The sequence below is a fragment of the Aethalodelphis obliquidens genome, unplaced genomic scaffold (genome assembly GCF_003676395.1).
Source record: "Aethalodelphis obliquidens isolate GAN/ISIS:26980383/991018 unplaced genomic scaffold, ASM367639v1 scaffold19, whole genome shotgun sequence".
NCBI lineage: Eukaryota > Metazoa > Chordata > Mammalia > Artiodactyla > Delphinidae > Aethalodelphis > Aethalodelphis obliquidens.
The window spans coordinates 2,871,521-2,896,558 of NW_020837963.1; the positions used below are offsets into that span (position 1 = coordinate 2,871,521).

General features: G+C 41.5%; 1 protein-coding gene across 5 annotated transcripts in view; it reads left to right on the forward strand.

The window, feature by feature from the left end:
• Nucleotides 1–696: 696 nt before the first annotated feature.
• The window catches only part of ARK2N (arkadia (RNF111) N-terminal like PKA signaling regulator 2N), a 76,100-nt gene continuing 51,758 nt past the window's right edge, over nt 697–25,038 (forward strand). The window contains exons 1-2 of one of the 5 annotated variants that reach the window (XM_027118415.1): nt 1,134–1,426; nt 2,440–2,555. The gene's annotated coding sequence lies outside the window, so the exon portion shown is untranslated. Of the gene's footprint in view, nt 816–1,129; nt 1,432–2,439; nt 2,556–25,038 lie in introns of those variants that run through there. The other 4 variants (XM_027118416.1, XM_027118417.1, XM_027118414.1 and 1 more) reach the window with 4 other exon arrangements.

Here is a 25,038-nt window from a genome sequence, read left to right on the forward strand (position 1 = left end):
AAACCCATAGACTTGTGAGGATTAAATGAATGAATCCACTTAGATGCATAGTATAGTTCCTTGCACATAATAGGCATTCAGAGAAGTTAGCTATTAATTGTAAAACTATTTTATCAACTTACTCATTTAGGGATGGAAAATTCCCATGCTTGTGGGCAGTTAGCATAAATGAGAGAAATGGGGGAGCTGGGGGGCCTGATCTAAACGGGAGACTGATGTTAAGGGGAGCGTGGAGCCGGCGCTGTGATTTTCAGAATCTCCTCTAGGAGAGTGTCACCCCAGGTCCCAGCATGGCTCCTGAAAAGGTAAATGCCTTTTACATTTTCTCTTCAAGCCCTTATGTATTCATTTATTTCTCAAAACCCTGCTTTTAGCGAGCTCAAAGCCTTGGCCAGATCTTGAGTTATGAGGTTTGTTCTTTCTCCTTAAGCCCACCTTACCTTTCTTCCGGGTAAGCGTCCAGCACGTTTCCTTCACGATCTCAGACCTCAACGAAGGGCGTCGAAAACTCAGGGCTCGCTGGTGCAAATCAGGAGTGACTGCAGAGGTGGAATTTGGGGCGTCTGCATCGCGCGTAGGGGCGGAGCGGGGTCTCCCTGCGGGACCCTGACTCACCAGCAGGTGGCGATCGGTCTGCGAGGCGTGCAAGGTTCATCCAGAAACTTGAACGGGATGTTGATGCCACTGCATGAGAGGAGCACAGCCAAATCTCGCCGAGCCGAGCTGTCGGCATCCGCGAAAAGGTGGGGAGAGAACGGAGCGCAGTCCCTCCTGGAGTGACACCACAAGTTTCATTCGGGAAGGCTTCAGGAGGGGTGAGTACTGAGCAGCGAACGGAAAATGGAGGGACGTCCTTTTCTTAGGGCATTGTCCGTGGCTTGTATTGACTGGCTTTCCGACCCTTTGGGAAATTTCTGGAAGGGAGCTGCCTGAGCAGATGAAGGGAGAGCGGGAAAGAAGCCCAGGAAGCCTGTGCTCCCACGCCGGGCGCTCTGCAGCTGTAGGAGCGCGGGTCAGCCCAGCCAGATGGCGCTGTCTGGCTTTCTCTGGGCCTCCCGTTCGAGTGCCTAGAGGTCCCAGCCGCAGCGGCCCCTCTAGCCGACCGGCTCAGGCTCTGTGGTTCCGGGCGGAAGTGAGGCGCCGAGCGGAACGGCCTCTGGTGACATTTTCTCCGGGCGGCTCGGACGAGTGAAGGGACTTGGTGGTGGAGGCTGCGGAGGCGGCGAGCTTCGCTTTGGCCCCGGTGGGGCTCTGACCGCGACCCCCTGCTCGCCGCCGGGGCTTGTGCAGAGGAAGAGAAGGCGGCGGTGGCCGTGACGTTCAGAGTCGCCGCGGCCCGGAGAGACCTGGCCCGGAGGGGGTCGGTGTGTGCCCCGACGGGGCGCGCGGAGCGAGCGAGGAGGTGCGGGGCCGCCGCGGAGCGCAGGTGAGGTAGGAAGGGGCGCAGGGCCGCGGCCGGCTACCGGTCGAGCCGCGGGACCCGGGTTGCTTCCCGGGAAGGGTCGGGTTGAGTCGGAGGGGTGCGGGCCGCGGGCCGCGGGCGAGGCTCTGCGGCGTCTGGGCGTCCGGGTCGTGACGGGCAGGGCTGTCGGACGCCGGGTGTTGGAGCCCGGGCGTGGCGGGAGGCGCGGCCCGGGTGGGGGCCAGCGAGAGGGGCAGAACAGCCCGACCCTTGGCTTGCTCGCTCGCTGGTAACCCTCGCGCCCTCCGGGCCCGGCCGAGTTGGCGGGCCGAGCCCCCCTTCTCTTCCCTGGCCCGGCGGGTTCCTTTACCAGGCGGCGGAGAGGAGGCTGGAGGTGCCGCAGCCCGTGGGCCGCGCGGGGGAGCGGCTTCGCCGCACTGGAGTTGTCTTCACGCAACTTTCTGGGGCCCCAGGTCGCTGGGGGAGCGGCGGCGGCGGCGGCGGCGGCGGCGGCGGCGGCGGCGGCTTTGCCAGCTGTGCTGGCCCCGCGAGCCGGAATCTGGCGCCGACACCTGCCCCGACTTTCGAGAGCCCGGGCGGCCGTCCCAGCACCGCGGCTGCCGAGGCCTAGGAGAAGGGAGGAAGGCTTTCTCCGGCGTGGCGCCGCCTGCGTTTCGGCAGTGCTTCCACTACCTTCGCCCTCCGGTCAATGGGAGGGATGTGTCAGTCTCCAAAATTGATCTCTTCTGGCCAGTTCGTCAACTTTATTTAGAAACCTGGCGAGGATGTAAACTGACGAGCCTCAGCTTAAAGATCATCGTCTTCTCTGACTCTTTTCAGAGAGAATTCTCCTCTTTTCCGCAGTAGTACTTCGTACTTTGTCCTTTATTAATTGTAGCACCGATCTCAGTGTATTGTTGGGGCAGCAACCCCCAACAGAACTTCACGTCATTCATTCTCCCTTTTAAATCGTCCTCTCCGCTGTCACAGAATAGATGCTCACAGGTTGAAGGAATGAACGTCTGTACTTGTTCCAGATTGAACCGCTTGAACAGTTTGTGCTGGATGTGCTTTTCGTTTCTCGCCTGAGCTGCTTTCTGAATCCTTCCACCCAGTAGGATGAAAAACCCACTGATGATGATGCTTTGTCAAGGTTGGACCTTTTAATTACAAATACATCTGGCAGTTTTGCTTAGGCTGTTATTGTGTAGTGTCGTTGGGCACAAGTTAACAGTTTGAATTACTCCTTTTCTTCTCCTGGGATGGTTTAAGGATGGAGGCTATTAACTTTATAATGCGGTGTTGCTGATCCTAGCAATCAAGATTCCTTCAGTAAGAGCATTGCCTTTTGATTTAACAAGCATTTTTAGAGGCCTACAATTATTACCTGATGTCCTGAGGAGTCACAATGCTGATCTTTTTTAGTAGGAAGTGTAATATTTTGGCCAAATAATCTGGCTAATAAAATGCCTAATTGAGTGCTTTATGCATAGTAGGTGCTGAATAAATAAAATTATGAATGAAGTTTGAAATCAGGAAACTAAGATGATATTTACTGTGATGACCTGTATGCTGCTTTATGAAGAACCTTAATGAAATTTCATGCAGTTCCATAAAATGAGAAATAAAAATATTTTTAGATATTTCTAAATCAGATTCTTTCAGAGTGCTTTTCAGTAATCTTAAAACTTCAAACTATATCTTTTTCATAATGTTAACAAAGTTTCCAAATAGGTGATAAAATATGAAAGGAAGGGAGAAACTTCAAGGTAATTATACTTGAGGTATCAGCTAAATATGATTTTCTAATGGAAAATTTTTTTTACTGAATCATTTTGTGAAAAATGAGATGGACTAAACTGGAAACTTTCCCTACTGTTAGCTTCATATTAAGTTCACGGTGTAGTTGTTACATTACTCACTAATTCAGTTTATATTACTCTTAATTGCATTTATGAAAGTGTCATAAATGCTTTTTGTTTTATAGTCTTCATGATGAAAGATAGGTTTAGCTTTAGATTCTAATTTAATGCAGTTCTGAGAGAACTGAGTGCTCAATGTTTGTCCTTCAAAGATTTCTGTTTCATATATGACATTGGTACCTTAAGTGTCCTTAGTGTATGACTAGTAATTTCTGGGAGGTGGTGTAGTTACTCATTCAAGGGATTGTTTTGCCAGGATCTTCAGTCTTATGGTTTTATTTTAATGTGTGCATGAATAAAGCTGATATATGGGCGATTAGAATGTTTTTGTTTTTTCTTTTTAAAGCTTGGAACTGGTGTGTGTGTGTGTGTGTGTGTGTGTGTCACACACACACAGTAGAGACCGAGACCGTATGTTTATAACTTCGGTAAATCATCTTAATTTTCCTCCAGGTAACTAGCAACATGAAAACAGTGTATATTCTTGTCTACTGAATTGACAATACTTAAGAAAATCTGTAAAAGGTGGAAAATGTTGTACTATTAATGTGTTTTCTTTTGAACCACAACTGATTTCTGTATTCTGTATTATTTTAGAATAGAGTTTAGGGCCAAATAAAGTTTCTTGTGTAATTGAGAAGTAAAAATGAAATAGATGTATTGATAACTGGGTAAAAAGCTATGAGACTATAGAAGAGGGGAAGAGCTATTGAGGAAACAGAACAAAACATTCAGGTGGAACTTCTTTATTCTCACAACACTAATTTATTGATTGCTTACTGTGTGCCAGTAGTGCTCTAGTTGCTGGTGCTCTAGTGGTGAATATGACTGTCAGGTCTTGATGCTAAAGAAACTTACACTTTTTTTGTAATTTTAAGTTTACATTACTGTTTATGCTTTGTGTTGGACATTCTGTAGGTTTGGATAAATGTGTGATGACATGTATCCATCGTTATGGCATCATACAGAGTATTTTCACTGCCCTAAAAATGCTCTGCCTGTCCTTCGCTCCTCCACCCCACCCTACCCCCAACAGGCCCTGGCAACCACTGATCTTTTCATTGTTGCCACTGTTTTGCCTTTTCTGTGACGTCATATAGTTGGAATCATACAGTATGTAGCCTTTTCAGATTGGCTTCTTTCACTTAGTAATGCATATCTGAGCTGCTTCTGTGTTTTTTCATGGCCTGGTAGATCATTTCTTTATAGTGTCGAATAATATTCCATTGTCCGGATCTACCACTGTTTATTTATTTATTCACCTCCTGAAGCATATCTTGGTTGAAGGAACTTACACATTTAAACCTGGAGTTTGAGATGGATTTACACGTGGGCATTCCAGGCTAGGGAACAGCCTAAGCAAAGTTGTGAGTATCAGTGATCTTGGATGGTGTGGCCAGTGCCTTGAGTTTACAGAGGGATAGATGTAAACTCTGGGGTAGAGGAAGGTAGGGCCAGGATTATAAAAGTACCTTAGTCTGCTAGTGGGTTATTAATTTTTTTCTTTAAGGGGAATATGAAGGATGAGGTAGACATTCATTGAAAGATTTTTCTGTATCCTTAAGTTCACTGAGTAGAAGTTTTGTTGGTATTATTTCTTTATTATGGGTTGATTCTTGACAGCCAGACTAAAGTAATTTGATAGTTATTTTTCTTAAGTTGTCAAATTCCAGTCTTAAGTTTAAATTTGATTGGTGTCATGAAACTTTTCTCAATCCTATTTTAGCCTTTATCTTTATTTATTTTTCTTTAAATATTTATTTATTTAGGCTGCTCTGGGTCTTAGTTGCGGCACGCAGACTTCTTAGTTGCAGCATGTGAACTCTTAGTTGCCGCATGCATGTGGGATCTAGTTCCTTGACCAGGGATCGAACCTGGGTCCCCTGCATTGAAAGCTCGGAGTCTTACCCATTGAACCATTAGGGAAGTCCGAGCCTTTATCTTTAATTGAAACTAACTTACCTTACTCTTTCAGAACTAATGATTGAACTTAGGGAAGTATATGTTTTCTGCTTCTGTGTGGACACCTTCTCTTAGCAGAAGTGGGACTGATGTTCAGTCAGTTTTCACACATAGCCTACCGGCCCTGTGATGAAAGGAAGGAGCAGGGTGAAACTAAAATTATCTTGCGTGTTTTACTCTCTTATATTCCTAAACTGCTAGGAGAGAAAATGTGTATTATATATATTGTACATATTTATCATAACATATTAGTAGAAACCAATAATAGTAACTGTGATTTAAAAATACTGTGAAGTGACCAGTATGACTCAGGTTTGGTGGTTGTCTTATTTAAAATTTGTGGCGTTAATTTACAGTGAGTGTTTTTTATTGAAGTATAGTTGATTTACAATGTTGTGTTAATGTCTCCTGTACAGCAAAGTGATTCAGCTGTACATATATATACATTCTTTTTTACGTTCTTTTCCACTGTGGCTTATCACAGGTTATTGAATGTAGTTCCCTGTGCTATACAGCAGGACCCCATTGTCCATCCATTCCACATAATACTAGCGGGCATCTGATAACCCCAATCTCACTCCATCCCCTCCTCCCACCTTGCCCTGGCAACCACAAGTCTGTTTTCTATGTTACAGTGTTTGTTTTAAGTTTTGTTTCTATTCTCTTTTATGTCTTTATTCCAGATAGATACCTCATACCTCTTTGCTCAGATTCTGTCACTTAAAATAGCCAATAGATGGTGTAAGTCCTAAGTTACTAATTTGACTTTAATTTAAAAACTACCTGAATGAGTATTTTCTAGTTAAGATTAATCAAAAGTAGAAATTGGGGCTTCCCTGGTGGCGCAGTGGTTGGGAGTCTGCCTACCGATGCAGGCTGGTCCAGGAAGATCCCACGTGCCGCGGAGTGGCTGGGCCCGTGAGCCATGGCCACTGGGCCTGCGCGTCCGGAGCCTGTGCTCCGCAGCGGGAGAGGCCACAACAGTGAGAGGCCTGCGTACCGCCAAAAAAAAAAAAAAAAAAGAAAAAGAAATTTATTCGAAGAACTTAATTTGTATGTGGGGGCAGTTATACCTGGTTAAATTAAAAACCCATTTACTGAGCACTCAGGTGCCCAGGTGGAGATGGGTACAAAGATAAAAGAAATTTCTGCTCAAGGAACTCAAATCTAGGGAACCAGATGATTTCTAAGTTTCTTTCCGGCTCTGAAATGTGGAGAAGAAAAGTAGGCTGTAGGACAAAAAGTACTGTACAAAATAATTAGAGTATGGAGTTAGTTTATTTCTTTATAAAATAATTTAAAATTAGGTATTGGAAAATAGCATTTTTTTCTTAAATGGGTCTCTAAGATTAAAAGAAAATGATTGGAGACTTGAATGTTCATTTTTGTACTGCCAGTTCATGTACAAAATAACTTTTTCCTATGCCTGGAATACAAGTCCATGTATTAGTAAATTAGTTCTGATTGTTGTCCAAAGAGCAACAAAATTAAATGTTAGAACTTATTATAGCAGCCATTCCCAAGAATGTGGATAAACTAGGATTGTGTTTAGGTAATCTAGAAATTCAAGTTTTCATCGACATGGTTAACATTAGGGAAACCAGATACTGACGAAAGGGATCAGTAGAAGTTATTTTTTACTGAGTTGTCTGGCTTAAAAAAATTAACTTCTCTGATGTTCAGAGTCAGCATTTTGTTAGGTGCCTTATAATTAGAGAAAGGTATTGTTGGGGATAGGGAAGTTGGGTATGGACTAAAACTCTAGGAAAACAGGATTGTTTTCCTTTCTGTACTAAGAACAAAAACCTCGTGTGGTTAGAATTTTAAGCAGTATCTTGTCTGCCTTAGTTTTGACCTAGCATAGAAGCATAGTTTAATCTTAAATCAGCATTATATCATCAAGGGTTTCCCATTATTTATGTCCACTGCGATCCACTAAACAATTTGCTCTGAGCCTGAGGGCATGTATAGTAGATAGGATTTTGGCAGTATTTATTTTGGGGACCTCAGATCCCAGCATGTGGTGACACCTCTTTATTTGTAATGTCTTCTGAGGGAAATAGAAAATGGCCAGAGGGAAATCTAGAAACCTGTATTTTAAATTATTGATTTACGCTGATGGTGCTTTTGAGTCTCTCATTAGCAACGGTGCATTCTTTGCATTTGGTAACTTCCTTGGCTTCTTACTTGATGCTAGTTTATTCACAGCCCTGGTGCTAGGCCAGATACTCGTCAGTAGTAGTATCCGCAATATGAAGTGATTTGAGCAGCCATTATCACTCGTGGCCTATTTATAGCGCTTATATCAGTGGAGAAAAGGTTGGCTGGCAAGCAAGCAAAGCTGCTCTCTTCCCGTGGTTGCAGTCTTGCAATTTATATTTCAGTTCCAGGTAGGCCACATCTATTCATCTGCATTAAGTTTTAGTGTTCCCTTTCTGTACTCCAAACCTTTTGCACTCCAATTTCTTTCTTTTTTTAAAAAATTTATTTATTTATTTATTTATTTATGGCTGCGTTGGGTCTTCGTTGATGCGCGCAGGCTTTCTCTAGTTGCGGCGAGCGGGAGCTACTCTTCATTGGGGTGCGTGGGCTTCTCATTGCTGTGGCTTCTCTTGCTGGGGACACAGGCTCTAGGCCCGCGGGCTCGGTAATTGTGGCCCACGGGCTTAGTTGCTCTGCACGGGCTTAGTTACTCTGTGGCATGTGGGATCTTCCCAGACCAGGGCTTGAACCCGTGTCCCCTGCATTGGCAGGCGGATTCTTAACCACTGCGCCACCAGAGAAGCCCTGTAGATGTTTTTATTTCAGTTTCAATTTTTGATTCCTGTACTGTCCACATTATCCATGCTACAACTTCTCAGTGGAAAAACTTACCCTGAATCCTGACAAATAATTGAAAGAAGACCTTCGAAAGCAGAATTTGTTTTGAGTTGGTGCTTATTTAAGATAAGAATACTGTTGTCATTAAAGTATCTTAGTATTTATGTATACAAATTAGAAAAGAGGTTAATTTTTCTATTTCAAACAGTTTGAGAGCATCACTGTTAAAGATGCATAGAATCTCTTCCTAAAACTGAATATCTGGGGAGAGGGGGCTTCATTTTGATTTTTGATACGATACTGCTTTTTACATTATTTGTGTTATGTGGCTTTAGATAGTTTCTGGTTTTGCATCTTTATGAATATACAATCACTTTATATAGTGTTCTCAATGTAAGGAGGCAGCTTTACTAGGCTGTTAGCAGTTGTGTCTGTTTTGTCTTATGTTTTTTTTTTTTTAATAAATTTATTTATTTATTTATTTTTGGCTGTGTTGAGTCTTCGTTGCTGTGTACGGGCTTTCTCTAATTGTGGCAAGCGGGGGCTACTCTTTGTTGCAGTGTGCAGGTTCTCATTGTGGTGGCTTCTCTTGCTGTGGAGCACGGGCTCTAGGCACGCGGGCTTCAGTAGTTGCAGCACGTGGGCTCAGTAGTTGTGGCTCGCGGGCTCTAGAGTACAGGCTCAGTAGTTGTGACGCATGGGCTTAGTTACTTCGTGGCATGCGGGATCTTCCCGGACCAGGGCTCGAACCCATGTCCCCTGCATTGACAGGCGAATTCTCACCCACTGTGCCACCAGGGAAGCCCTTGTCTTATGTTTTTATCTGGAAAGATAAAAGGGGAGTTACTCTATCAGAAATCATGCTGATTCTATGTAATGGAATATATATATTTTTTAAACTTCCCTATTTTAATTAATTAATTAATTAATTTATTGGCTGCCATGTAGCATGCAGGATCTTTAGTTCCCTGACCAGGGATCGAACCCATGCCCCCTGCAGTGGAAGCACGGAGTCTTAACCATTGGACCACCAGAGAAGTCTCTGTAATAGAATATATTTTTATATACAAGTCACTAGTACTATTAAGCAAACAAGGTATGTATTTCATTAGTGGTCTTGGTGATATTTAGAAATGATTCGATTCATCAACCAATATTTGTTAAATATTATGTGTTAGGAACTGTGAGCGAACCGAAGATGATTAACATAATCTCTGTTTTCAAAGAAGATTGTGATATAATGGGGCTGAGGAGGGTGAGTAAAACATTTATACCAGTAAGTTGTATCTTTTTTTGTTGTTTTTTGGTTTTTTTTTTTGCGTTACGTGGGTCTCTCACTGTTGTGGCCTCTCCCGTTGCGGAGCACAGGCTCCGAACGCGCAGGCTCAGCGGCCATGGCTCACGGGCCCAGCCGCTCCGTGGCATGTGCGATCTTCCCGGACTGGGGCACGAACCGGTGTCCCCTGCATCGGCAGGTGGACTCTCAACCATTGCACCACCAGGGAAGCCCTTTTTTTTTTTTTTTTTCTTTCTCGGTACGCGGGCCTCTCACTGTTGTGGCTTCTCCCGTTGCGGTGCGCAGGCTCCGGGATGCGCAGGCTCAGCGGCCATGGCTCACGGGCCCAGCCATTCCGCGGCATGTGGGATCCTCCCAGACCGGGGCACGATCCCGTGTCCCCTGCATTGGCAGGCGAACTCTCAACCACTGTGCCACCAGAGAAGCCCCAGTTGTATCTTTTAAATTGCTTTCCTCATGGTGTGTTATTTCCCTTCTCCCTCATGTATAAGGTTAGCTCTTAATTTCTTGGGGTTAAATGTTCTCAGTCCTTTGTGTGTGTGTGTGGTTTGCTTTAAAAATCACCCTCTTACAGCAGTGTGTTTGTGTGCCACAAGTAGAAAATTCAGGTAATAATTGTTAGGTGCTAATTTTTTTGATGATTACTGCTTTGTGATTCTCTCCCACCATTAGAATTAGATTGTCACAATATCTATTTTGATATTGAACTTGTCTAACACTGTAGAATCTTATTATAATCTTTCTGTGACAGTTGCCCACACCAGCAGGAAGTAGGCACACAATACTTTTTGAAAGCCCTGCTTCATTCTAGTTTTATCTTCACGGGTTGCAATTTGTCTCTGGTCCTGGTCTCCTGTTCTTGTTTATATTTGAAAAACAAAACCAAGCAAAACTTCAGAACTCTTTAGGCCTTTTTTTTAAGTTTCTGGGTGTAGAGTAGGCAAATTTTGACAAAAACCTAAGAGAGTGGTTTTAAAAACCCATGACTGATTGTCATGGATTTTTTTTTTAAACCTTGGTCCCAATTACATATTAGGGAAGTTACTACTGCTTAAAAAAATGAGTTAGCAGTAGACGCAAGCTATAATCTATTTCATATCATAACTGTCACGAAAGCAGAAACTTCTGTTATCTTAGAGTTAGCTACATTCTTATTGGTGGTCTCATGACTTTTTTTTTTAAGTCTCATCCATGTAAGAAGTAAATATTTTAACAAAAGTATAGAAACAGTCCAATTGATTTGATTTTTACTGCTGGGAGAGTGCATTATTTTTGAATCATAAGTTCAGTAATAAACATGCATAGTTGAATATTTGAACTGTAAGGCAGCTAACAATTTTTAGATTTTGAAGCTAAGCCTATTAAAAAAAAAAAATAGAAAACTTGTTTAGGGACTTCCTTGGCGATTCAGTGGTTAGGACTTGGTGATTTCACCGCTGTGACCCTGGGTTCAGTCCCTGGTAGGGGACCTAAGGTCCCGCAAGCTGTGTGGTGTGGCCAAATAAAAATTAAAAAATAAAAGTAGGGACTTCCCTGGTGACGCAGTGGTTAAGAATCCGCCTGCCAATGCAGGGGACACGGGTTCGATCCCTGGTCCGGGAAGATCCCACATACTGTGGAGCAGCTAAGCCCGTGCCCCACAACTACTGAAGCCCGCGTGCCTACAGCCGGTGCTCCGCAACAAGGGAAGCCACCGCAATGAGTAGCCTGTGCACCGCAACGAAGAGTAGCCCCCCCTCTCCGCAACGAGAGAAAGCCAGCGCTCAGCAATGAAGACGCAACGCAGCCAAAAGTAAATAGATAGAAAATTAGTAAATTTTAAAAATAAATAAATAAAAAATTCGTTTAGACTAGATTGCTGTGAGGCTATTTAAACTGCAGCTCCTTTGCTTAATAATTCCTCTTTTCCCTCCTTACATGGCATAGTTTTTACTTTCATTTAACCATTTCACATCATTGGGCATAACGTTAAGTCAATGCATATGGAAAACTATACCATTTTTTTCAAATATAAAGATACTGAAGAAATGGTGGTTGTGTGGTTTCTATAAGATGAATTAAAACAAAGGATGTTTTGTTTTTAGGGAGAACTATCAAAGGAGCAGTCTTGTGTACCTTCTTGAGTGTAAAATGTAGATATACCTTGATTTACACAAAAGATGTGTATTTGTGGGCGAAGCCAAATTACGAAGTGACTTGGGTTTTTTATTTTTTGGCTACGCCGCAGGGCATGTGGGATCCCAGTTCCCTGACCAGGGATGGAACTCATGCTCCCTGCAGTGGAAGTTCCTCAGAGTCCTAACCACTGGACTGCCGGGGAATTCCTGGTATTGGTTATTTAAATATTACTAGCTTGTACTAATTGAGCCATAGATCTAAGCAAAGATATGGCATGCATTTGCATATCTGGTAGCTGCTGTTTTGAAAAAATAAGTAAATCATTTCTAAAGCCTTGTATCATTGTTATGCATATCTGAAAGGACTCATGCTATGCTAATGATGCGTTTGTAGTTAAAGTTAGTGCTGAAGTAACTGCACTGTAGCAGAGTTTGTACTTAAAATTTTTTAATGGTTTGGACGTTATTAACAAATATGTGAGATTTTAAAATGTCCACTTAAAAAAAAATCAAGATGTCCTTAAGATTCTATTTTAGTAAAACATTTAATTTTTAAGTGATATGGGCCTTATCCACAGGGCCTAGCAAAATGTCTTTTGCTTAATAAATTCTGACTGTAAGTATATGTTCAAGAACGGGACTGCACTGGTGGCCCAGTGCTTAAGACTCTGCGCGTCCACTCCACGGGGCACAGGTTTGATCCCTGGTTAGGGAACTAAGATCCTGCATGCTGTGTGGCGCAGCCCAAAAAAAAAAAAAGTATATGTTCAAGAAATATTAAGTGTCTCCTATGTGTTGGGTATTTTTCTAGTGGTGCTGGTATAGTAATCAAGGAGACAAAATCCTTGCCCTCTTGTGTCTTACATTCTATGAAGCAGATAGGCAATAACCTAGACACATAAATAAGCAAGATAATTTTAGACACTTTAAAAAAAGAGAATAATGGGATATGGGTGAGAGGATGCATTTAATGCATTCAGGGAAGGCCTTTGTAATGTAAATTTGAATTGATGCCTGAAATATGAGAGCCAGCCTGAAAAAGAGCTAGGGGAGTGCTTTCCTGGCAGTGTGAACAGCAAGTGCAAAATACCCTGAATCAGAAAAATTGAAGATTTTGGAGCCTAAAGAGACAAAATGATGCTGAAATGAGGATTGAGCAAGACATACCTTGTAAGCCTCAAAAAAAAAAATTCAAATTTTATTCTAATCGTAAGGAAATATATATAAAGAAACTGTGGGTCTAAGCAAGGAGCAGTCTTGTTTACCCTCTCCGGGGTAAAATGTAGATGTGCCTTGATTTACACAGGAGATATATTCTTGTATATTTGTGGGCAAAACCAAATTTTAGCACCAGGTTCCCCACGAATGTGTGTGTGTGATGGGTGGCCTTTCTGGCTGCCCAGGAACAGGTTATCTGTAAATGGTTTAGCAACAAAAAATGAATTTTAAATATCAGACTTCAAATATATTACAGAAACTTCAAATATATTACAGAAACTGTTTTAAAGGAATCTGTATTAAAACCTTATCTTTTAAATATATAACCTACTTTATCTTTTGTAAAGATCTATGTGTTCAGAACTTTTATTTTGGTTACAGGAGGCTACTTGTGTAGCATGATCTAGTCTTAGGTTAAGAAGCAGGTTGGAAATTTGGAAACAGTTCTAAATATATCTGTCTAAATATATCTAAATATAACTTGGCCATTGACCTACATATTCTTTTCTTAGAAATGAGGATTATACATTCCAGGTTAACTATGAGCAATAATTAATAAAAATAATTAAAATGCTCTGAAAACCTAAATAGAATTGTTTAGATATGTTGTCAGTGTGGGTAGACCACTTTATTCTGTGTATCTTTTTAAATTACGGCTTTTATAAAGGCCTACAAATAAGCAATAAAACATTTATCAATTTCTTTTTAAAAATTGTTAGTGACTGAAAGAAACATTCTTTTAGTGGGTTTTTAAAATGGAATTGACTCTATCTTTTTAAAATAATCCTTGAAACTTTTTGAAAACATTGAGGTCTTGGCTAATTCATGGTTGAATATTTTATGCTGTGGCTAAAATTGACCAGCAGCACCCGTAGTGCCACTTGGAGGCACTGGTTTTCTGATGCTGAGAAGTAAAGGCCAGGGTAATGCAGATTGCGCTCATGTTACCTTTTCCATGAAGTCTACAAGGAGAGCCGCCAACTACAGGGTTTTCTATATGTTGTGACCCTAGTTCCTGTGAAGCTGTTTATTCAGGAGATGACTAAAACATGTGTGTGTGATCATACGCATTTTTTAAAAAGCAAAAATGAGATTTAATAGGTTAATTTAACTGTGGTAACTCCAGTGTGCATCTGGCCTAGCTGAATCTAGGAGTTCATTTGATATAATCTGAGCACTATTTTTCTTTCTTGTATACTGGCTCTTTATTGCTTTTACTTGTGGGCTTAATTTCCAGCCAGGCTTTCCTCTCATGAGGACAGAGTTGGCCCCCCCAGCAGCTCCAAGCCAACAAGTTTCCTCAGCATTAAAAAAAACCTAACAGGGGCTTCCCTGGTGGCGCAGTGGTTGGGAGTCCGCCTGCCGATGCAGGGGACACGGGTTCGTGCCCCGGTCCGGGAGGATCCCACATGCCGCAGAGCGGCTGGGCCCGTGAGCCATGGCCGCTGAGCCTGCGCTACGGAGCCTGTGCTCCGCAATGGGAGAGGCCACAGCAGTGAGAGGCCCGCGTACTGCAAAAACAAAAACAAACAAAAAAAAAACCTAACAGACTTTATTTTTTAGATCAGTTTTAGGTTTGCAGAAAAATTTAACAAAGTACAGAGAGTTACTTTAACCCCCCTCCCCAGTTTCTCCTGTTATTAACATCTTGCATTAGTTTGGTACATTTGTTACAATTGATGAGCTAATATTGATACATTGTTAAAGTTCAAGTTTATATTAGGGGTCACTCTTTGTGTTGAAAAAGAGATACTCTGTTGAATAGCTTGAAATAACAGTTCTGTGGGTTTTGACCAATGCCTATCCATCATTATAGTATCTAACAATAGTTTCACTTCCCTGAAGATCTCATCTTGTTAATTCCTCCCTCTTCTTCACCACCCTCTGGCAACTTCTGATTTTTTTTTTAACAGACTATTTAGTTATTTATTTTAATTGACTTAATTTTTTAAGAGCAGTTTTAGGTTCACAGCAAAATTGAATGTAAATTCAGAGATTTCCCATGTACTCCTTGCCCCATACATGCATAGTCTCCTCTATTATCAACGGTCTTCCCCCCCTCCGCCCCCCCAGTGGTACATTTGTTACAACTGAGGAACCTACATTAACACGTTATCACCCAGAGTCCATAGTTGACTTTAGGGGTCACTCTTGGTGGTTTATGGATTTGGATAAATTTATAATGACATGTTTCCACAATTACAGTTTCACTGCCCTGAAAATCTTCTGTGCTCTGCCTATCCATCTCTCTCTACTGCAAATCCCTGGCAACCACTGGTGGTTTTACTATCTCTCCATAGTTTTGCCCTTTCCAAAATGTCATACAGTTGGGCCCATACAGATGGGCTTCTTTCACTTAGTAATATGCATTTAAGTTTCTCCAGTGTCTTTTCATGGCTTGAGAGGTCATTTATTTTTAGTGCTGAATAATATTCCATTGTCCCGATGTAACAATTTATTCATTCACCTACTAAAGCAGCCGTCTCCAGCCTTTTTGGCACCAGGGACTGGTTGGTGGAAGACAGTTTTTCCACTGATGGGGTTGGGGGGAGATGGTTCAGTAATGTGAGCGATGGGGAGCGGCAGATGAAGCTTTGCTCGCCCACCTGCCGCTCACCGCCTGCTGTGTGGCCCAGTTCCTAACAGGCCACGGACCAGTACTGGGGGTTGGGGACCCCCGTACTAAAGGATGTCTTCTTGGTTGCTTCCAGTTTTTGGCAGTATATTCTTAAGCATTTTTGGCTGAAAATCAGTGTTAAAAGTAGAATTATAGCAGAAGCATACTTTTTTTTTGATGATTACTATCACCAATAGTAAATATTTATTGAACACATTATTTTAAGGTATGGTGCTAAGTGGGTTATACTTTGGAGTGATGAGTAGGGAAGAACTTGGTCTCTGGAGTTGCTTTAGTTAAAATTCTGACTCCAGTATTGGCTCTGTGAGTTTGTGCAAATTGCCTAACTTTGTGCCTGTCTTAAAAATGGGTTAATAGTACAGTTGATCCTTGAACAACATGAGTTTGGACTGTGTGGGTCCACTTATGGGTATTTTTTTTTCCAGTAGTAAATATTACAGTACTACATGAGCCAAGGATACGGAGATCCCGAGGATATGGAAGAAAGGAGTATAGGGAAGGCTGACTATATTATACTGGATTTTTGACTGTGAGTAGGGTTGGGGTTGGGGGTGGGTTATGCATTTAAATGCTTAGCTGATTTTCTAGAGAGTAGAGAGTGCTTGATTTTAATAGTTACTGAGCATATATGCACACATCCACCCCCCCCCCCCCCACAGATAGATTGTATCCTTGGCCATGAAACAATCGATCCAGTCATGCCAAAGGCTGAATTATTTGCAGTTATTTTTACAAGAATGTAAGATTAGTACTAAAATACTACTTAAACAACTGTTCTGCTTTCCTACACCCATACAGGGTATATATATTGAGAGGTGTCTGAGCTGTGTAGTGCTTTAGAGTTTTTAAAGCATTCTGTAAACATTGTCATGTGTACATGTTTGTTGCCCTTAATAACCATTAGAGTCTGTATCCTTACTCCCTACTTCTTCTTATCTTTTTTTTCTTTTAAGGCTTGTATATTAGGAACTAAAGAAAAAAGATACTCATCCTTATTTATATAGTTAATGGTAGACCTAAGATTAGAATTCAAGTTTCTTATTTTTTTTCTCTACTTTGCTGCCTTTATTTTTCATCTGTCATTACTTTTAAGTATGATGAGAGTCAGCTGCAGAGAAATAGAAGAAAATGGTACTGATTCTCAAAGATTTGAAATTTTCCAGTTCATGATTTTATTTCATGTTTTCTTAGGAATGCCAAGGATATTTTAGTATTATTGGCAGGAGAATCCATCCGCACCTCTCCCAAGCATTAGATCTAAATATTAAATATCTTAGTGCTTCCTCAACATTTCTTTACATGTCTCAAAGGTACTTTAAAAAAAAATTGAAGTATAGTTGATTTACAATGTCTTGTTAGTTTCAGGTGTACAGCACAGTGATTCAGTTATATATATGTGTGTGTGTGTATATATATATATATATATATATATGTATACACACACACACACATATCTATTCTTTTTCAGATTCTTTTCCCTTATATGTTATTACAAAATATTGAGTATAGTTCCCTGTGCTCTACAGCAGGTTCTTGTTGGTTATCTACTTTATATATAGTAGTGTGTATATGTTAATCCCATCCTCCTAATTTATCCCTTCCCTCACCTTCCCTGTTGGTAACCATAAGTTTGTTTTCTGTGTCTGTGGCTCTATTTCTGTTTAGTAAATAAGTTTATTTGTATGTTTTTTTTTCAGATTTCACATATAAGTGATACCGTATGATATTTATCTTTGTCTGGTTTACTTCACTTTGTATGATAATCTCTAGGTCCATCCATGTTGCTGCAAATGGCATTATTTCATTCTTTTTATGGCTGAGTAATATTCCATTGTGTGTGTGTGTGTGTGTGTCTGCGTGTGTGTGTGTGTGTGCGCGCGCGTGCGTGTGTACCATGTTTTCTTTATCCATTCATCTGTCGATGGACATTTAGGTTTCTTTCATGTCTTGGCTATTGTAAATAGTGCTGCAGTGAACGTTGGGGTGCGTGTATCTTTTCGAATTAGTTTTCTCCAGATATGTGCCCAGGAGTGGGATTACTGGATCATATGGTAACTCTCTTTTTAGTTTTTTAAAGAACCTCCATATCAAAGGAACTTTAAACTCCCTATGCCTGATACTAAAGTCTTTGATGTCCCTTTCGCCTCTCCATTCACTACACAGGTCTTTCATGTTCCCTTAGTGATTGGTTCTTCCATCAGTCTAGTTGCAGAATCTAGAAACCAAGAACTTGTTGTTGATACCTGTCTTGATTTATTGATTGTATTGGGTCTTCATTGCTGTGAGCAGGCTTTCTCTAGTTGTGGCAAGTGAGGGCTACTCTTTGCTGCGGTGCGCGGGCTTCTCATTGCAGTGGCTTCTCTTGTTGCGGAGCACAGGCTCTAGGCGTGTGGGCTTCAGTAGCTGTGGCTCGCAGGCTCTAGAGCGCAGGCTCGGTAGTTGTGGCACATGTTCTTAGTTGCTCTGCGGCATGCTCTAGGTGTGTGGGCTTCAGTAGCTGTGGCTCGCAGGCTCTAGAGCACAGGCTCAGTAGTTGTGGTGCACGGGCTTAGTTGCTCCACGGCATGTGGGATCTTCCCAGACCAGGGCTCAAACCCGTGTCCCCTGCATTAGCAGGCGGATTCTTAGCCACTGTGCCACCAGGCAAGTCCCGATACCTGCCTTTTTCACCTCCCGTATTTGCTCTATGATCTTTCATATTCACCCATATTTCTCTGTTGCCACTACAGTCAGTCTAGAGTTACTGAAATTTTTAGCCTTGCCTTTGAATTGTTCAGCTGACATTTACTCTTACCTTCCTTTTCCATCCATTCTCCACTGTGCAGCCAGAGTGGTCTTTTTATATTTATTTGTTTGTTTATTTATTTGGCTGCATTGGGTCTTTGTTGCTGCTTGTGGGCTTTCTCTAATTGTGGTGAGCGGGGGCTACTCTTCTTTGTGGTGTGCAGGCTTCTCATTGTGGTGACTTGTCTTGTTGCGGAGCACCGACTCTAGGTGCGCGGGCTTCAGTAGTTGCAGCACGTGGGCTTCCATAGTTGTGGTGCACAGGCTTAGTTGCTCCTTGGCATGTGGGATCTTCCTGGACCAGGGATTTGAACCCGTGTCCCCTGCATTGGCAGGCGGATTCTTAACCCAGAATGGTCTTTTTAAAGTACAAATCAGCTTAAATCTATGTCTGCCTTCCCTATTTGAAACAGTGGGTTCCTATTTATTCCTCAGGAAGCCGTCCTAGATCTCCCAGACTATGTTACATTCCTCTTCTTTTTCTCCTTTCATGGTGCCAACATACCTTTTCTCTGCAGGACTTACCGCAGAAATAAATTTAATATTTGCGTGATTATTCACTTGTGTGATTATTTGATTGTCTCTCCCTTAGACTCTAAGTTCCATTAGGAATGTACCATATATTTCCCAGTGCCTGGCGTAGTAGCTAACACTAGGTACTCAATAAATATGTGTTGAAAGCCTGAATGAATCCTCATGACTTTGGTTGTAGAGAAGTGACTTGTTTGTTCTGTGATGGACTTGAAGTGAAGAGGAAGAAGAGAGAATAAAAATATTAAAAAACACTATTTCTTGAAATTTGACTTTGTGCTTGTTATGTACTAGGTGCTTTAAGTGTCATTTATTTCATCCTACCAAGAACTGAAGTTTTACAAACAAGGAAAACCAATGTTAGAGAACATCAGTTTGCCAGTGGACACAGCATTTCCCTTTTCTCACCTTAAGACTGGTGTTTTTATGAACTTTTATTTTCATATTTGAAAGACATTGGATTACCATATCTCATGGCTGTTACCACATTGTGTTAGTGCTTAGAGTGACATTGATGAAAACTGGCAGCTGTTTTGTTTCTGTAGGATTATTGTCTTTGCCAGAATAGACCTGTCATCTAAATGTAATCAACTTTTAAAGTAACTCAAATGAAACTTTGAAGTTCCTTCTTGGGTTTTAAGTCAAGTACCTTTGACCTTTCTTGTTTCCTTTGATTTTTTTCCCTCATGTCTCTCATTATGGAATATAGGTTAAGATTTTGTAGTAGCCCTGTTACTCTCGTTTTTATTTTTTATATTTTTAATAAATTTATTTATTTATTTTTGGCTGTGTTTCGTCTTCATTGCTGTGCGTGGGCTTTATCTAGTTGCGGTGAGTGGGGGCTACTCTGTTGCAGTGCGCAGGCTTCTCATTGCGGTGGCTTCTCTCATTGCAGAGCATGGGCTCTAGGCGCGCGGGCTTCAGTAGTTGTGGCTCGTGGGCCCTAGAGCACAGGCTCAGTAGTTGTCGCGTACGGGTTTAGTTGCTCCATGGCATGCGGGATCTTCCCAGACCAGGGCTCGAACCCGTGTCCCCTGCATTGGCAGGCGGATTCTTAACCACTGCACCACCAGGGAAACCCTCTTGTTTATATTTATTGAAATCATTCTTATCTTTCCAACCCAGTTAAATTATTATCCTCTTTGTAGACACTTTTTCTAGTTCTGATCTTATGAATGTCCAGAGTTCTTTATACTTTCCTGTAGTACTTACCTAATTCTGTCCTACTTGTACTCAGCCAGTTCATTTGTGTGAACTACTTACTGTCTTTAATTGCCCTGAAACATTTGAATAGTAGGTTTTCAACAGATCTTTATTTTTGATTACACTTGAGTGTGAGTACCGTGACTTTTTCATTTTGTAGTCCCAAAGCTAGCATGTTGCCTGACACAGTAAGTACTTAATACATATTAGCTGAATTAAATAACGTCTGTCCTAGTCTTTTAAAAATGGTTTTAGGGCTTCCCTGGTGGCGCAGTGGGTGGGAGTCTGCCTGCCGGTGCAGGGGACACGGGCTCGTGCCGCGGTCCGGGAAGATCCCACATGCCGCAGAGCGGCTGGGCCCGTGAGCCATGGCCGCTGAGCCTGCGCGTCCGGAGCCTGTGCTCCGCAACGGGAGAGGCCACAACAGTGAGAGGCCCACGTACTGCAAAAACAAAACAAAACAAAACAAAACAAAAACCCCCAAAACTTAGAGGAGAGTGTGACTGCTTTGAATTAAAGAGCGGAGAACCCAGTACCCAAATTTGTTTTTTAGTGGTCTGATGCCTATGTACTAGTTTTGAAAATTTGTGGGTATAGATTTTTTAGGGGGAAGAGAAGTGACTAAAAAATTTAAACATTGAAATTAAGAGCAGACTCACATGAAGATTGATCTTTATTGTGTTTCTTGTAGACTTTTTATGTTGGGTGGTTTTGGGTCACAGATATAGATAGCTTTTTAGTATCAATTTTAAATAAAATGAATGGCTGCAGTAGACTAAATCTTGGGAAAAAACATGTTATAAATTCTATTTGGAACATAGTGATCTCTCAAGGGAGGTTGGTATAAGCCCTATCACTTGGTACTTGAAGCTAGATTAGATAAAACGTAGAAGGTCACCTGTTTGGACCAATCCTGCATTGCAAGGGAATAGACAGGATCAGTTGTAAGACTTTTTGTTTTAAACTTAAATTTCTGTGACAGGGAAAATGTTATAGCCTCTACTCAAACGGGCAGAAAAGAATTCTTATTTTGTCAGTAAAACATTGACAAACTTTAAACAACCCTTTTTAAAGTTGCTTTTTTGTCTAAATAGAAAGCTGTTTGTTTTGTGCAAGAGAGCAAAGTGGGAATTCGTGAATTATCTAATGCTATGGCTTGTACATGTCAGGAAGCAGTGTAAGTTAACTGGTTCATCTAGCTCATGTTTGAGGCATTACCTGCTTGTGTTTCTTACAGTTCTAGGGTGGTGATATGAAATAAAGATGCAGGAGTTCCCCATTTTGTAGACTGTCGAGCAAAATCTTGTCTAGAAGCAGTTTCACTTAGTGGGCTGTGCTTGTGTCAATTTGTGGTTTCAACGGAAAAAGTGCCTGTAAGTAAACTTGTAACAGCAAATGACTTGTTTGCATTTGCCGCATCAGGAAGGACAATACAGTGTCAGTTTATTCATTCATTCATTTTTGTGTCATTTCATGCAGTGGTGTTAAAGAATGGTTAACGATGGTTGTTCAAGGGCCTAAAATGAGAAGTGTGAACGGCAAGACTTTCTTATGTTAGGTGCTTAATGATTTTATACATAGCTATGTCAAAATCCTCAGGAGGGTTCCCTATAGTGGTCTCATCTTAGATAAGACCTCACTTATCATGGCCCTTTCTCACACCTCTAAGCATACTGGAAGTTGTTAAACATCCAAGAATATACTACAAGAAGGAAGACTTTCTTCTCTGGGTGTGTTTTATGGATGTCTTTGTGGTTTTTCTTCTTCCAAAGATAATTTCTTACTTACCAGTTTATAGACTAAAGCAGCTGGTTCACAGTTGTTTTTTTTTTTAATTATAAATTTATTTATTTATTTTAGTTTTGGCTGCGTTGGGTCTTTGCTGCACACGGGCTTTCTTTAATTGCGGCGAGCGGGAGCTACTCTTCATTGCAGTGGCTTCTCTTGTTGCGGAGCACTGGCTCTAGGCGCAATGGCTTCGGTAGTTGTGGCACGTGGGCTCAGTAGCTGTGGCTCACAGGCTCTAGAGCGCAGGCTCAGTAGCTGTGGCGCATGGGCTTAGTTGCTCTGCGGCGTGTGGGATTTTTCCGGACCAGGGCTTGAACCCGTGTACCCTGCCTTGGCAGGAGGATTCTTAACCACTGCGCCACCAGGGAAGCCCCTGGTTCACAATTTTTAAAAAAGACTGTTAAAGTCTCTTCTCTGTTCACTCTGTTTTCTCCCTGGATGAGCTGATATATTCAGCTATCACCTCTGCTTATATTGATAATGTCCAAGTTTGTATTTCTGTTTTTTTTTTTTTCTTTGAGACCGGTATTCCTATGAGCATTATCTAATTCAAATCAAAGTTGATTACTTCTCTTTTTACTCTTCCTATAGACCACATCTTAGTTGGGGGGTTACCCTGTACCCAGCTGTATATGCCAGTAACCACCCAAGGAGTGGAGTATGTGTCTTATGGGTTGAGTTTGTGAATAATGTTCAAAACTTCTATATTTTTGCTGATTTTCTGTCTGGTTTTATACATTTAGAATGAGCAATTGAAATCTGCAGCTGTTAGTGTTGAATTATCTTCTTTCTATTCTGTCAGTTTTTGCTTCATATATTTTGGACCTTTGTTAAGTGCATATATATTTATAAGTAATGTATACATTTATAATTTTTATATTTTCCTGGTGTCATTTCCTTTGTATCGTTATGAAATGTCCCTCTTTGTCTCTAGCAACATTTCTTAAAGTCAGTTTTGTCTGATGATGTTGTGTTTTAGTTTTCCTATGTTTACTCTTTGCATAGTATAGCTTTTTCCATTTTCTTTCAACCTATTATATCTTTGAATCTAAGATACATCTTTTGCAAACTGCATAAAATTAGATATTTTTTATCCAGTTTGACAATCTCTGCATTTTTTTTTTTTTTTGCGGTACGCGGGCCTACTCACTGTTGTGGCCTCTCACTGTTGTGGCCTCTCCCGTTGCGGAGCACAGGCTCTGGACGCGCAGGCTCAGCGGCCATGGCTCACGGGCCTAGCCGCTCCGCGGCATGTGGGATCTTCCCGGACCGGGGCATGAACCCGTGTCCCCTGCATCGGCAGGCGGACTCTCAACCACTGCGCCACCAGGGAAGCCCTGTAGTGGTCTTTTATTTGTTTCACTGCTATATATGCTCCTTCATTGTAGGAATTTACCACAATTGATTTTACCGTTCTGTTGTTAATAGATGTTTGGTTTTTGTTTTGTCTATCACAAAACAGTGCTTTTATGACACATATGTTTCTCTAGACAGTGTTTTTCAAGCTTCAGGTTGCCAACTATTAGTTGTGAAATCATTTTACTGAGTCATGACCAGCACCAAATTTTTTAACTATATAGAATGGAAAAGAAAATATCTGAGTGCTTTACATAAGTATTTTGGTTCATGAATATCACAAGAAGCTCCAGACTCCTTAGTCACCCCGTTTCCTGCACTCTAATCTCCAGAAAGCACTGCACATTCCCTGTTCTGTTTCTTCCCCTCCGTCTTCAGCTTCCTTCCACTTTGTTTTATCATCAGCAAAGTCACCAATATTCTCAACCTCCTCTCTGAACTTTCCCTTTATCTTCTGATACTAATAACAGTTTGGCTTTCCCCTGAGGGCACTGCTTCACCTTGCAAGGGGTGGCTGTGCTTTGTTTTTGTTTTTTAAAAAATATATTTTATTTATTTATTTTGGCTGTGCCAGGTCTTTGTTGTGGCATGCGGGATCATTAGTTGGCGGCATGTGAGCTGGGCACGTGGACTTCTTAGTTGCGGCATGCATGTGGGGTCTAGTTCCCTGACCAGGGATTGAACCTGGGGCCCCTGCATTTGGAGTGTGGAGTCTTAACCACTGTGCCACCAGGGAAGTCCTGCCACTGACCCCTTTATATTGTGATGATTTTTGTTCCTTGCTTAGTGTCATTTTGTCCATTATTACTTTTGTCTTAATTCTTGGTCATTTCAATATACGCATAGATGCTTCCTCTGACACTGCCCACTCAGTTCCCGTAATGGTTTTGTTCTCTTCTCTACCTCAGCCACGTATTTCCATAGTCATACTCTAACCTATGTTTCTTGAACTGTCTGTTGTAAAGGGCCATTATATTTTTATTTACAATCCATCGTTGGTGGATTTTTTGGGTAAAATACAATCAAAATCAGATACTAGGAAATCGAAATGCTCTTTGGTTGTCATGACAATATCAAATTGCTGTAAATTTCTAATCAGTTACTCTTAATTTCTACACTTCCCTCATTGCAGACAGTCATTCAAGGACAGCACTTTGAGTGCTATTTTAGATCTTGTTAGTTACCAGTAACTGCAACCCTTCTGTAATCTCAATTTCATTCACAGTGCTCTTGGACTACCACCTTCTATCTTTCCAGTTCAGTGTATACCCTTACTACACTGGGATGTCCATTCTGTTGGTCCTAGCACATTTTCACTACCCCATACCTTCTTAATGTGATCATTTAAATCATATTCTTGTACACACTTGCTTTTTCTTGCTTTGTTCTAGTTGCTTGGTGAAACTACAGTTCAGGTTAAATCCAGTGTCTACCTCCTCTGCACTTGGACTTATACAGCTGAACTTGAAAGGAGGAGTCACATCCATGTATACCAGTTTCACTTTACATTCATGGCTATAGCCCTTAGAGTGGGCCCTTATTATTGTCTGGAAATCATTTACTGTACTTGCCTAGTTTCTTCACTTTCTCACTATTGTTTCACACCTGGTCCTCTGATCAGCCTCACCACCATCTTACTCATCCTCACTCTTAACTGATGACCTTGCTTTCTACTTTCTTGAGAAACTTGTAGTCAGAAGAAAACTTCTACAGATTCCCATCATGTTTATCTTTGGGCCATGCAAGATTAGAACGACACCTTTTGTTTTGATGATAATTTTTGCGTTAAGGTCTCTTTTGCCTGTTAATCATACAGATAAATCAGCTGGGGGGAGTGGTTATATAATTTTCAGTTATTTTCCTTTAAACCTTTGTATGTCCTTACGTATGGGGGATGGACATTAAACAATGACACAATTACTTAACTACAGTTATGCAAAGTGTCCTGAAGGAAAATAGGTGTGTAATATGTAGATAACAAGGATCTTATTAGTCTGTAA